General features: G+C 37.8%; 1 protein-coding gene across 1 annotated transcript in view; it reads right to left on the bottom strand.

The window, feature by feature from the left end:
• Window positions 1-8,580: 8,580 nt before the first annotated feature.
• Window positions 8,581-13,154, bottom strand: part of Dio2 (iodothyronine deiodinase 2) — a 303,804-nt gene continuing 299,230 nt past the window's right edge. Inside the window, exon 4 of the transcript XR_011373335.1 lies at window positions 8,581-9,206. The gene's annotated coding sequence lies outside the window, so the exon portion shown is untranslated. The remainder of the gene's footprint in view (window positions 9,207-13,154) is intronic.

Below are 13,154 nucleotides of genomic sequence, written 5' to 3'. Positions count from 1 at the left end.
TCTGACGATACAATTTTATTAACTCTTGGAAAAGATCTTTTGCTGTAGCTAAGTATTTTATCACTTATTACAAGCCAAATGAGCTTGAAACACTCTCATATGATATGAAGTGTTCTAACTAGTTACTAATTATTTACATCACTTTATCATGGGTGATCTATTTATGGGATAAATATGTCTTTGGTGCTAACTGAGCACTCCTATTCAGATGGAGAAACAAAGGAGAGGAATGGTGTTTTGGAAAGGTAAGATGTCAGAAGATTTGTATTATGAAAAAGATCATTGCATTCTATATTTTCAAAAGAATTGGGTATCTTTCCGTATTTTCTGAATTCAATAACATTCGAACACCATTCTAGAACTGCATTTATATAGAGCCTTAGAGAAAGATCCCCTTTTTTGTTGAGATGCAAACCATCACAGATAGGCCTTTTATTTATCCCAATTAAAATTCTGAATTTTAAACAGATTCTTGGGCTGGTAGTTCATATTCATCAGCATGTTCGAGAACTCACCTTCACCATGAAGCTCCATGAGCTTTTCCGTTTCAAACTTGGGCTGCTTCAGCATTTTTACTCTTCTAACAAAGACATCATATGTGTGAGCCAGTCATGGGGCTTGAACTCTGGGCCTGGGCACTCTACCACTTGAGCCACAGGGAAGGAAAGAAAGAGAAAGAAGAAAGCAAGAAAGAGAGAGAGAGAGAGAGAGAGAGAGAGAGAGAGAGAGAGAGAGAGAGAGAGAGAGAGAGAGAGAGAGAGAGAGAGAGAGAGAGAGGAAGGCAGGCAGGAAAGAAGGAAGGAAGGAAGGAAGGAAGGAAGGAAGGAAGGAAGGAAGGAAGGAAGGAAGGAAGGAAGGAAGGAAGGAAGGAAGGAAGGAAGGAAGGAAAAGAGAAAGAAAGGAAGAGGAGGAAGAAGGAGGAGGAGGAAGAAGAAGAAAAATAAGGACAAGAAGGAGAAGGAGAAGGAGAAGAAGAGAAGCAGAAAAAAAGCAGCTTATAAGTATACAACTCAATGTGTTAGCCTATAGACTATACTCTTTTTTTTTTTTTTTGGTCGGTCATGGGACTTGAACTCTGGACCTGGGCACTGTCCCTCAGCTCTTCAGCTCCAGGCAAGTGCTCTACCACTTGAGCTACAGCGCCACTTCCTAGACTATACTCTCAACCTTTCCATGAGTTGCTGTTAGAATTCTAAATTCTACACTAAAAAAGGATTTAAGTAGTTCTCAAGCAATGTAGCCAAGTCATGCCCATGGTTTTCTGACTATAACTGACAAGCATAAATACAAGTAATAAGTGTTGTGTCAGCCTTTGGTGGTATAAGTACATATGTTAATGCATTTTAAGCAAGTAGCTAAAATGTTGAGATAAATAAAATGAGGATAGATTTGATAAAATGTTAAATTATTCAGAAAAGTTTTAATGCTATACATTCATCAAAATTGAAGTATCATTGGTTAGATATATTAGAACATCAAATACCTCAACAGAAATAATCTTCATTGTCATTCCATGATGAAGTATTATGATTATACCATTGTTTTCCAATTTGTTTATATTTAGCCATGGGTTTGAGGGTATAAATGCTTAGTAAAAAAATTTGACCCCCCAATCCTGGGCCTGTCCTGTACTACCTGTGACACCTTGAGAATGAAATCCAGCAACTCTAGTATCTTTTGTTAAATCTTCAAAATATCTCCCACTTCTTAGTTATGACCTTGAAGCAATTGTGGCTAACACTTTCTTTTCAATCACCTATTGTTGTTGTAGAAAAAAAGGCAAATATCCTCCTAAAAATCTAGGGAAAATACATGCTGGAAATCTGAAGACCATTTTACACAGCTACAAAAAAATCATAACCTTTTATTCCCCTATCCTTGATACCACATCTATTTATTGATTCTCTGAGTTTCTGCTGAGTCTTCTACCAGAAATGTTCAGAGCCTTGTACTTCAACTGACTACTTAAATGCAAAGCTCATAAAATAAAGTTTAAATAGTATGCTATATCTCAAGAGGAAGCCTGTTTCCTCCCAAATTGCAAAACTGTTTTGGCTTTTGAGACCCAATATGCACTCTGAATTTCACTATGTAATATATAAGTCAATGATCATTTTTTCTAATATTTATTTATTTTTCTTTTGGCAACAAAGATTTGAACCTAGAACCTCACATTGCTAGGCAGGTGTTGTACCACTTGGTCCATGAATATCCAGTCCTTGTTTGCTTTAGCTATTTTTTAGATAGTATTGCCTAGTTTATTTGTTGAGATTGTGAGAAGGAGATTTTCCAACCACATGTGGGGTATTCTTGAATCATAATCTTAATCTCCACCACCAAAATAATGGGCAGCCAACATGTCCAACTCTCAAGGACCATTTTATACATTCACTCTTGATAAACCAACAAACATCAGTACTTGATACACTGGAAATGGGTATGCTGGGCCTCATGCTTGCTAAGTCTGCTGTAGCCATGTGCCAATCCCAATAAATATCCTCTGAACAGTTGTGTGTCAGCCTATCTACTATAATCTGTTGTTACTTTGGTTTATTGAATGCCAAAAGTGACTTAGGAATTTAGATCTTTTTTTTCCTTTGTGTAGATAGTAGAGATCCAAATATTTTTTCTTTAAGTTGGATTTTGATTTTCATCCAAAATATCCACCCTCTATATTTATGTCAATAGAATTAAAATCTTTATTATACTCAGATTAGTTTGACAATGTATTTATTGAAAATTTACTAAATGATTAACAAAAATTGAGATTCTTATAATCTATTAAGGGTGTAAATGTAATCATATTACATTGAATACAAATAAATTGTCAAAAAGTACAAAGTAAGTTTTTTGGAGATTTAGAAGAAGTGAGTGACATATTGGTAACACCTTGAAGAACTGATAGAGGTAAAGGCTGTACACCACTCCAAACAGCACACTGACTGACATAGGATCTAAACCATAATTTAGATGGGTCATTGATTGCAAATGTGTATGGGATCTGCACAAAAAGTACAAAATGTACAAAAGATCTGACTAGCGAAGTAGATAGGTAAGGAACATAATCTAAAGAAGTTCTCAAGTTCAAGGACCATTTTTGGCACTGAGTACCAAGAAGAGGAGCGTGCTTGAGGAAGGCAATAATTGCTCTGTCTTCAGTGATGGTGAAAGATAGTGGAGGGACTGAATTCTAGATAGAAGTGCTTATTTCGAAGGAAGAATGTGTTGATCTCAGGATATACGAACAAGGAGCAAACAGGACCAGAAGATGGTACATTGTCAATGAGGTGACAGATGTTGAGAAAACTGTAGTGAAAGTTTCAGTGTTCCAAACAAATTTAGAGGCCACCCTAGAAAGTGAAGCCATGAGCACATGACCTAGGCTTATGAACAACCCTATGAGAAAGGCAGGAAGGAAAGGGGTAAGCTGGCATTCATACTGGAGTTTTATATCTTTTGTTGAGTTTCTTTTTTGTTGTGAAATAGGTAAGAGGCAGGCATTTTTCTGATTGTACATATTACAGGGAGAATAGACTCAAGGAATTTAAATGATGTCTGTAAGATTATATAGCTAGTAAGTAGTAGAGTCATGAATTGAAATCCAATCTTGTACATCTTATTTTAGAAACCTTTAAATTACATAGAGCAGTCTCTAGAGAAGGCAAGTCATTTTTTTTCTCTCCTTTGGAAGCATTTGTAATGAAGCTAAGGAACAGGAGGACAGGATTTGGTATTCGTAAATAGGAAGATAGGATGGGGTATTCATCTGCTTGAGCTGTCATCACCAAATGCTGTGGCAAACATTTCTCAAGGTTTATAGAGGTGGAATTATCAGGTAAAAGTGAGTTAAAGTTTAGTATCTGGTGTTGGAATTAGTAAGGTGAAAATTTGGACAGATCAAGGGTATTGAGGAATACAGAAGTAACTAGCATTGTTGAAGTGGTTATATGAGCTGGGTAGAAGAATAAATAAATCCTCTGGAGACTCAAAGCACGGAGCAGAATAGAATCAAGGGAGTAGAACCCAGAAGAGGGGAGTTGTATTGGGGTTATGTAAACTTGAGAACATGTAAGGAACAGTAAAGAAATTTATATTTTGCTCACATAGATACATTAAATGAAAAATGTCAGTACTAAGAGGGCTTGGAAAAATTTTAGTGTGTGGAGTCAGAAATCTACAACTTACATCTAATACTATAATTTTAGACCATTTATTTAGCCCACCTAAGACTCAGCTTTCATACTTAAAGAGTAAATAAGATAATTCATATAAAATTCATAGCATATTCCTGGAATATAATAAAGCTTAAGAAATGCTGTGTTTTGCCACAATTTTGTGCTGTTACCAAATCAGAAAGAATCAGAATTAGCTACTATAGCCATGTCTACCCAGCACTAAAGAGTGCAAAAATAAAGAAATTCATCACTCTGAGTACTTCTCTAATTCTTTTGTTTGCCTTAAATTGTCCCTCTCACCTTAGCAAAATTTTCCTTTATCTCCTACTAGATCTCTGGCTCTGGGCTCCAACTTGGATGAGGCCATGGAAAGCCTGGGTTCCTGAGATCTGTACACCTTGGGTTTCTGGTTGTCAGCAGTCCTGTGGTAACTGTCAGTCTCAAGTCTAGGTGTGTTTAAGTTCAGTGTCTGGTGGTGAGAATTAGATAAAAATTTCAAAAGGTCAAGGAGTCAGGAATTCAGAATTAACTTTAACATTGTTGAAGTGGTGACGAGAGCTAGATTGAAGAGTGAATAAATACCAAACACCAAGAAAACAAAATGCCTGTAAGCAACCCTCTAATCCTTTGTCAATGTACACTCATTTTGCTTGTTTTGTTTTTTATTTTCTTTGTTTGTTTATGCTATTACTAGGGCTTGAACTCAGGTCCTACCCTTACTCAGTTTTTTTGCTCAAGGCTAACATTTTACCACTTGAGCCACACCTGAACTTCTGACTTATTGCTAGTTAATTGGACATTTTCTGTGCCCAGGAATTTGATACATGATCCTCAGATCTGAGCCTCCTGGATACTGTGAGCCACCAGCACCTAGCTGTGTTTATTTTCAAATTGACTTTTTATTATTAACATTTCAAGTATTTCTGAATAAAAAAAGAATGGTAGAACAAATCCTCATTTATCCAACATTTAGATTTACATTTATTACCATTTTTATGGTCTTATTTTTATCAGTACTTATCTTTCATTAACAGATAGTTTTACTACCCTATAATTTTTTCATTCCAACAAAAATAACATCTAGAGGATAATTATTGTTGAGTCTCATGACTGGTCTCCAGCATTGTGCAACTAAACCATGGACTATTAATGACCTGGCTCCATTCTTTTTATATTGACAACATAAAAGAGGAGCTTAACTGCTAAGCAGACTCTTCATCATTTAATAAGATATCCTTAAAACTTAAGGGATTTTTCAGCTTGTCTGTATTTCCATTTAACTATAGTCTATCACTTTTGAAATGAATAAAAAGCAGTCTGTAGAGTCTATATAGCTGCTATGTCTTTTGTAAAAATGTATAAAATGTCATGTTGTAGAATGTGTACTCCTTCAAAAGAGGAGGAATACTACTAATTTGCACAATTAGAAGGTAGGTAGCAAGTGTTCACCATCACCTCTAGGAAGCATGTATTGGCAATTCTTGTATTTGCAGTATCTACAACCACATTGAATTTGCATAAGTCAACATAAGAGTTATATTCATTAAGCCCGTTATATCTGTAGCTGTTCTGTTGTCTGTTGACCATGTGATTTTCTTTTCTTTGTTCTTACTAACCTCTTTTTGAACTAGAAGCTTCATAATCTTGTCATGAGAGGGAGGGTGTCAAAGATAGAAAGCTATATATTGACTATTGGAGAAGTCATTCCTTTTTCTCATAATTAAGTGTTAGAAGGAATGGGTTCAATGAATAAAAATGTTTGCTTCTTGATTCCTGGGGGGAAAATGAAAAGTATAATAATGGTTTTCAACTCATCAATAAGTTTTCTATTTCTACTCTCTTCTTAGCCATTTGTCTTATTTTATTTCAGTTTTATTATTTTATTTTATTTCTTACAAAGCACATATAAACATCCTTGAACAAGGTTAACTAGGTTTCTAAGAAAGAATATGTGTGAAAGCATAAGGTCAGAAAAGAAACAAAATTGTAGGATCAGAAAATAAACTATTAGAAGTGTTACTAAAGCTGGAAAATGAAATCTTCTTTGGAATTATAGTGTAATTTTCAATAGTTAAGCACTATTCAGAAAAATGTGCCTGTGTGCATGCGTGGATAGAAAAAAACAGGTTCGTATTGGTGTCAAACATGAAATGAGAAGAAGACAGTTATTTTTCTTCATGCAAGTAAGAAGAGAAAGGAATGAAGGGATACAGTTGCAGAGGAGCAGCTTCTAATCTCCCAAGTGTGTTGTAAATATATTAATAATAAAAAGATTAGATAATAAATATTCTCTCTCTTTTTCTCTCCTCTTTCTCTATTGTCCCAATTTCTTTCCTTTCTTTCCTTACTCCAGAAATAATATTTTCTGAACCCCCAACACACACCTTAGATTTTCTTTGGCAATTTTTTAAATTGTGCTGTGTGTTCTTGAATAGCAATAAATTATAAAGTATGTTAGCTTTGTCCTAAATTTAAATATTTGGGCACTGATATTATCATACACCATTTGTAAAATATATTTTTAGAACCCATGTCACTTGTCTGGTTAAGTACACAAGCAGACATTTCTTAACTTCCTAATTTGGCAGGTACTACGCTGCAGTTTGATAACCTGGAAGTCCCTCGCATAATTGCTTTTATAACTAGACAGGTTTTATTATGTAGCAACATCTAGAAACTATATGCTATTAAAAACATCATGTATATAGGTAAGTTAGTGGGCTCTGATAAAGGAAACAGAGAAAAATGAAATTTGACTACTCCACAATCATGGATAATGTTAACATCATTTTTTCAGTTGAAGGGTTGTACAGATCTAACCACAAATTGATATGTGACATTGCTCTTTCCACCACCCAAATCAGTTGAAATGGATCCATCCTTGTAGTCATATCCACACCAGAAAGTCTTCATGCATACAAACAAGGGAAAATTTCCTTAGCTCAAGCCAATCAGCTAATGCCCAGATAAAAGTGTACCCCAGAAGGCAGGGACCTGTCAACAAATCTTCCAGTTCCCAGACCAGTGGACAACCAGTTATTTTTCACTCTGGTGAGCAGGTGGTGGATGACACACAGGAAGGTTGTTTTCCTACTCCCCCTCCCAAAAAGGTTGGATTTTCAATTTATTTTTTAAAAGCAGATCCATCGCAAACGTCAGAATGTGAGTTTTATGCTAAATACATTTTGGTTTCAGAGCAGTTATCTCATGCTGCCAGAATAGCCCTAAGGATTAAGATGGTTTATTGGGATCAAATGCCTAGGAGATTTATTATAGTGCAGACTGTTTATTCGCTCCCATTAAAATGCCGATTATGCTTATTTCTTTGCCTCTCTCTTAATTCCTTTTTTTCTCTCCTTCATAACCCATATTCTATTATTTTCCTTTCCTGCTCTCAGATGAATCTACTTAGACTTTTAAACTTTATGAAAATTGAATCCTTGGAAGTTCCCTGACTTTATGGTTGTCAGGAAGTAGCAATGACATAAATGTCACTCACTGAGATTTGGGGAACAATGAGCCTCTGATGAACAACCCAGATCTATGAAAAAGAAAAAGAGTTTTCAGGGACTGTCCCTCATGTCTTGGTAGATAAATGTGCCCTTGAGATGATATCATAAAGGATCACAGACACCCTAACAATCATAGAATAATACAGAACCAGGTTAAAAACTGAAGACAATTTTCAGCTGGATACACAGCTTATTTGGATAAAGAGCAGATTTTCTATTTTATACCTGACTTCTATATAAAGTCTATGTTAAACATTCAATCAGGCAGATGAGTATTTTTTAACCCAATATGTCAGCTTTCAAGAAAACAGACATAAGACAGGAAATATAATCACTTAAACTAGAAAGTTAGAACCCAGAGAATAAATTCTGGAGGTCTTGGTAATGAATCCACATTACTGAGAAAGCAAATCATTGAGTCCATTAGGCTGAGTGGAATGTTTGCTCTACCTAGATGTATTCATCTTACATCTTTAGTGCCTATTACAGTGTCTGGTGCTCAGTAAACTTTAGCAGAAGGGACAATTGAATACAGCCAACCTGCTACGCACAGGGTATACAAACATCTCTCTCTCTCTCTCTCTCTCTCTCTCTCTCTCTCTCTCTCTCTCTCTCTCTCTCTCTCTCTCTCTCTCTCTCTCTCTCTCTCTCTCTCTCTCTCTCTCTCTCTCCCTCTTTCTTTCTTTCTGGAACAGTCTTTGAGAACTTTAGGCCTGCAGTTGTTAAACTTTAGCATGAACCTAGAGGGCTGTTTCCAACACAATAACTTTTTCTAAAAAATAATTTTATTTAGTGATTACATAAATTTCACAAATTTCACAGTATTGTGGGGATAGTGATATTTAAAGTCACATTTTAACCTTCACAAGGCAAATTATCATTATCATGCCTATAATGTCTGTGATTTCTATGAACTTTGACAATACAAACATTTCTTTCCTTTTGCTTAGAGTAAGTGGTTCCCTCTTTCCCTCATTCCCTCCCATCGCTGCCCTTGAGTTGCTTAGTTTGTTTTCATCAATGTCCAGTGAAGCTGATGGGCTCCACTCTTGTATATTTTCCCATTTCCCTTTGATTCTGTGCCCTCCTTCTAGCCTCCCCTCAGATGTGCATGTGTGTGTGTGTGTGTGTGTGTGCGCGCGCGTGCGTGCGTGTGTGTGTGTGTGTGTGTGTGTGTGTGTGTGTGTGTGTGTGTGTGTGTACACACACACCTTATATGTGGTCAAGAACATGAGGTCATTTAGAAATGATACGACAAATTGGGTGGAGGTCCTTGTTTCTTGAGTCCTGTTTACTTTGTCATATCTCCTTGCATTTTGGATTTAACATCCACATATCAGGAAGACCATGTGCCATGTGCTGTTTAACACTTGATAGCTTTACAACACTTGATAGGTGGATGCTGTCTTCCAAATTGCTGATACAATAACTCTGAAGCAAAACCTTAGAACTGTGTTTCCGATGTGCAAAGGAAGTTCTATGCAGCTAGTCCATGAAGCATCAGGAGAAGCACTGTAACCTAGAAAATCATGAAAGAGAAATTATATATGTTAGAGCAAAGTAGTAATCCCCCGATGTATAATGCATGTCTGAAGGTCTGTATATATCTAATGACTGAGGTGATTTCCAAACTGAAAATCCTTAGAGTCTTTGATGAATTATTTACACACTATAGATATGAAGGAAGCTGATTTACCAGATGCAAATGATAATATAGAGTACAAGGGTACAATGTACTGAACATTGAACATTTGTCAAACATTTGCTCTGTGCATTCCAGTTTTTGAGAAAATCCTTCCAGTTCAACACTTTTTTTTCTTTTCCTCCTACAGTTGAGACCTCTCAGTGTTAAGAGTTTTAAGAAAATTTGTCCATCATCACACTTCTAATACATCATAGAAGCAGAATTTGATCTTTGCATGATACCTAAGAACTTAAAAATATGCAAGTCCAGTTGCAAACATAGGCAAAGCTCATATCAACATTACCTGTGGTGTTTATTATAGCATTTAGAACATTACCCCTAAGCTCGCCAGGCCACAGGCTGCAGCTCTATACAGACTGTGGCATGGCCTAGGCCTCTGCCCAGAGAGGAGCCCCAGTCAGAACATTCTCACTGACCTCTGCTTTGGGAAGCCCACTGTACTGAACAGCCCACAGCTCCTTGCAGATCTCTGATCAGGACAGCCCGCTGCTGGGCAGCAATCTTCGCTCAACACAGATCTCCTCTTAGAGGAGGCTGCCCAGCAAGAGAGCAGCTCCTCTACAACAGAGAAAACGATATCACAGGCAGAGTTACTCGAATACCAAACACCATGAGTCATGCTCTCACTACCCAGGGAGGAACTCAACCCTGGCTCAGAGGCAGGCATAGGACGTAAGAAGTTGAGGGAGGGAGATAAATAAAAGACAAAATTCTGAGCTCAGTATCCAGAGACCACATCAAATCTCATCCTGCACCAGAAAAGTGAGAGTTTAATCTCCAGATCATGTCAGGAATTGGTGCTTGGAGGAGTTTGGAACAAGAGACAGTTTGGTGCTCAGTATACAAGGATGGCATCAGCCTCAGCCTGCTCCAGGCAAGAGAGAATTCAGCCTAAGGTATAGGTGAAGCACAGAAAATGAAACCTTGGGCTCATACTCAGAGACTACACCAGTTTCTGCCCACATCGATGCTTTAGGATTGAACCTCTTGCAGGCTTGGGACAAAGAGTGTGACTAAGGCTTCCAGTGAAACTCATCACCAATATGGACAAGAAATGGTATGGTCAGGAACTCATGAAGAGAGGGACTAAGAAGGGCATGCTCAGAACTAGAGTCCACCCTGGAGCTCAGGCCCCAGGGCTGAGGGAAAGACGCACCTCCAGCAAGTTCTACCTAAACCAGAGATTGGGGCCAAAAGGCCCAAATTTCAGAGTTCCACTTTCAAACTCAACCACTAGTGCTGAGTAAAAAGTGGGGGGTTCTAACTCTGGGATTGGCCTCAATGGGTGCCTTAACTCCAGGAACATGCTCTGAGTACCCATAACAAAGCTAGCAGACACTGGGGGCCTCTAAGCTCAGGAAAGGTCTCAGCAGGTTCCTCTAATTCTAGCCAGAATACAGTGGAGCCTCTAATCCAGGGTAAGAGCTCATAAGACCTCTAATGCTGGCCATTGTACAAGTGTATGTGTGGGCGGGGGGAGGGTGTATTAAAGATACTAAAGGCCACACCTGCATCTCTGTGCAAGACATTGCCAGTGCCCCAACATAAGTCTGCATCCAGCCTAGCCTATCCATGCATCTACAGGAGGAGTGCCAGAGGTCACCCATAGCACCTGGAGACAGCGTCCACTCAAACTTGAACTTAAAATCACTGACCAGTATGCCACTGGCCTCCAAGTAGTGGGGTGGGGGTATCTGCATCTAGCTAAACCCAAAAGCCTGTGTGTGCACCTCCATGTGAGAAGACTCCATCCACATCCACAGCCTCAAGGGTTGTAGCCAGACAGCCTCAAAAGCCAGTCAGAGCATCCATACATGGGGCATGCCCACCCATGCACCTAGTTCCAAAAGTGTCATTCATAGATGGGCACAGTGGCTCACACCTGTGATGCTCTAGCCACTCAGGAGGCTGAGATCTGAGGATAGCAATTCAAAGACAGGTGGAGCAGGAAGGTCCCTGAAACATTTGTCTGCAATTAACCACCAGAAAAATAGAAGTGGATCAAGTGATAGAGTGCTTGCTTTGAGCTGAAGAGCTCAGGGACAGCCTCCAGGCCCACCACTGACACACATCTCCCCCAAAAAACCTCATCCATGCTTTTCCTTGTGGGATACCCTCACCCACAGCCTTGAGGGGTCTGTGCCAGTTAGCCTCAGAAGCCTGATGAACATCCTAGCATGGAAGGCTGATGACAGCCCACAGCACCATGGTTTGCACCTAATTGGACACAGAAGCCTTCCATGTGTTCCCACATAGGATAACATTGGACCTAGGTTGCTGGAGACAGCACTTAGGCGGACCCCAAAGCCTACCCATTCCTGGGGTGTAGGGGGCAACTGTGCCTTCAAGAAAACCAGAAAGTCAGAGCCCATTACCACTGAACCTAATACCTACATGTAATGGCCTTTACAAACCCTGAAGCCAGATAAGAAAATCACAGCTAAAGATCACCAAATTCAGGGGCAATTAAGAAAACATGTCACTCTCACATACCATCAATTACTCAGGGAATGACTCCAATGAGAGTGAAGAAGAGAGGGAGAACAAAAGAACCACTAAAGCAATGATGAGAGAATTGGCTGATGAAATAAAAGGTCTAAAAACAAATAGAAGATAAGGAGGGAATGATCAAGAAAACTCAGCATGGATAGAAAAAGCATGGGTAAAGAGATTAAAAACCTTACATACCTCAGTGAAAGCTGAATTAACCACCTGAGAACTGACATTAACAACCAGCTAGGAAACATAAAAGGCTTAATCACCTATTGCAAAGCACAGTTAGAAATGAAGGAAATAGAATAAGTGAAATAGAAACAGGGTATTGGGAGTTGAAGAAAAAGCAGAGGAATTAGACTAAAAATCAAAGTTATAAGAAAAAAACCCAGAACATGCCAAAGGAGCATTCAAGATTTGGCAAATTCAACCAAATGATCAAATCTATGCATAAGCAGGATAGATGAGGGAGAAGAATTCAAAACTAAAGTCACTCAAAGCCTATTTAACAAAATAATAACAGAAAGCTTCCTCAGTCTTAAGATAAAGACTCTTACCCACCTGACAGAGGCATATAGAACTCCTAAGATCCAAGAAGAAATACTTCTAGACATATCGTTGTGAAAATTTTGGACTTAAAAGACAAGGAATTAATTTTAAATACAGCAAAATAAAAAAGGGAACTTTATTACAATGGACTACTCCAATAAAGAGAGACCTGGGAAATAAAGTGTTTTCAGAACCAATTTAGTCCTTCAGTATTTTGACAAAAGCAGAATAATCATCAAGAGAGTGTTCTAGAGAAATGCTCAATGAAGTCTAGTTACCTTAGAACACAGGAGAAAAGAAGTGATAGAACAATGATTGTTATTATTGTATGTAAGGATGTTTTATAAAACATAGATTGAAATAATTATAAAACAGAAATAATATCTGTCTGTGTATATAGTAAGTTTGTACTTAACTCTTACTCATTTTGACAGAATGTTTTTTATTTAAAAGTCAAGTCTATTTAAAGTAAATATCATATTTTTAGTTTATTTTCACAACTAATGTTTGGTGTTTTTTACTTTTTATTATTCATTCAGAATATCATTTGTAGAAATAAGATTAGCTTCCCACATTTTTTTTTACCTTTTCTGGCTTAATTTGGATGTTTTTCCTTTAGGAACTAAAACTGGTGACCATGCAGATTCTGTAGAGGAAGACAGAAATAAATAGAAGAGGTATTGTAGGGAGCATGCATTTTTCTAAGAATACAGAATAATG

The sequence above is a fragment of the Dipodomys merriami genome, unplaced genomic scaffold, assembly GCF_024711535.1.
Source record: "Dipodomys merriami isolate MVZ:Mamm:240054 unplaced genomic scaffold, mDipMer1.0.p SCAF_1, whole genome shotgun sequence".
Lineage (NCBI taxonomy): Eukaryota > Metazoa > Chordata > Mammalia > Rodentia > Heteromyidae > Dipodomys > Dipodomys merriami.
Note: the sequence above shows the minus strand (reverse complement) of the source record. Positions and strands in the feature narration are given on the sequence as shown.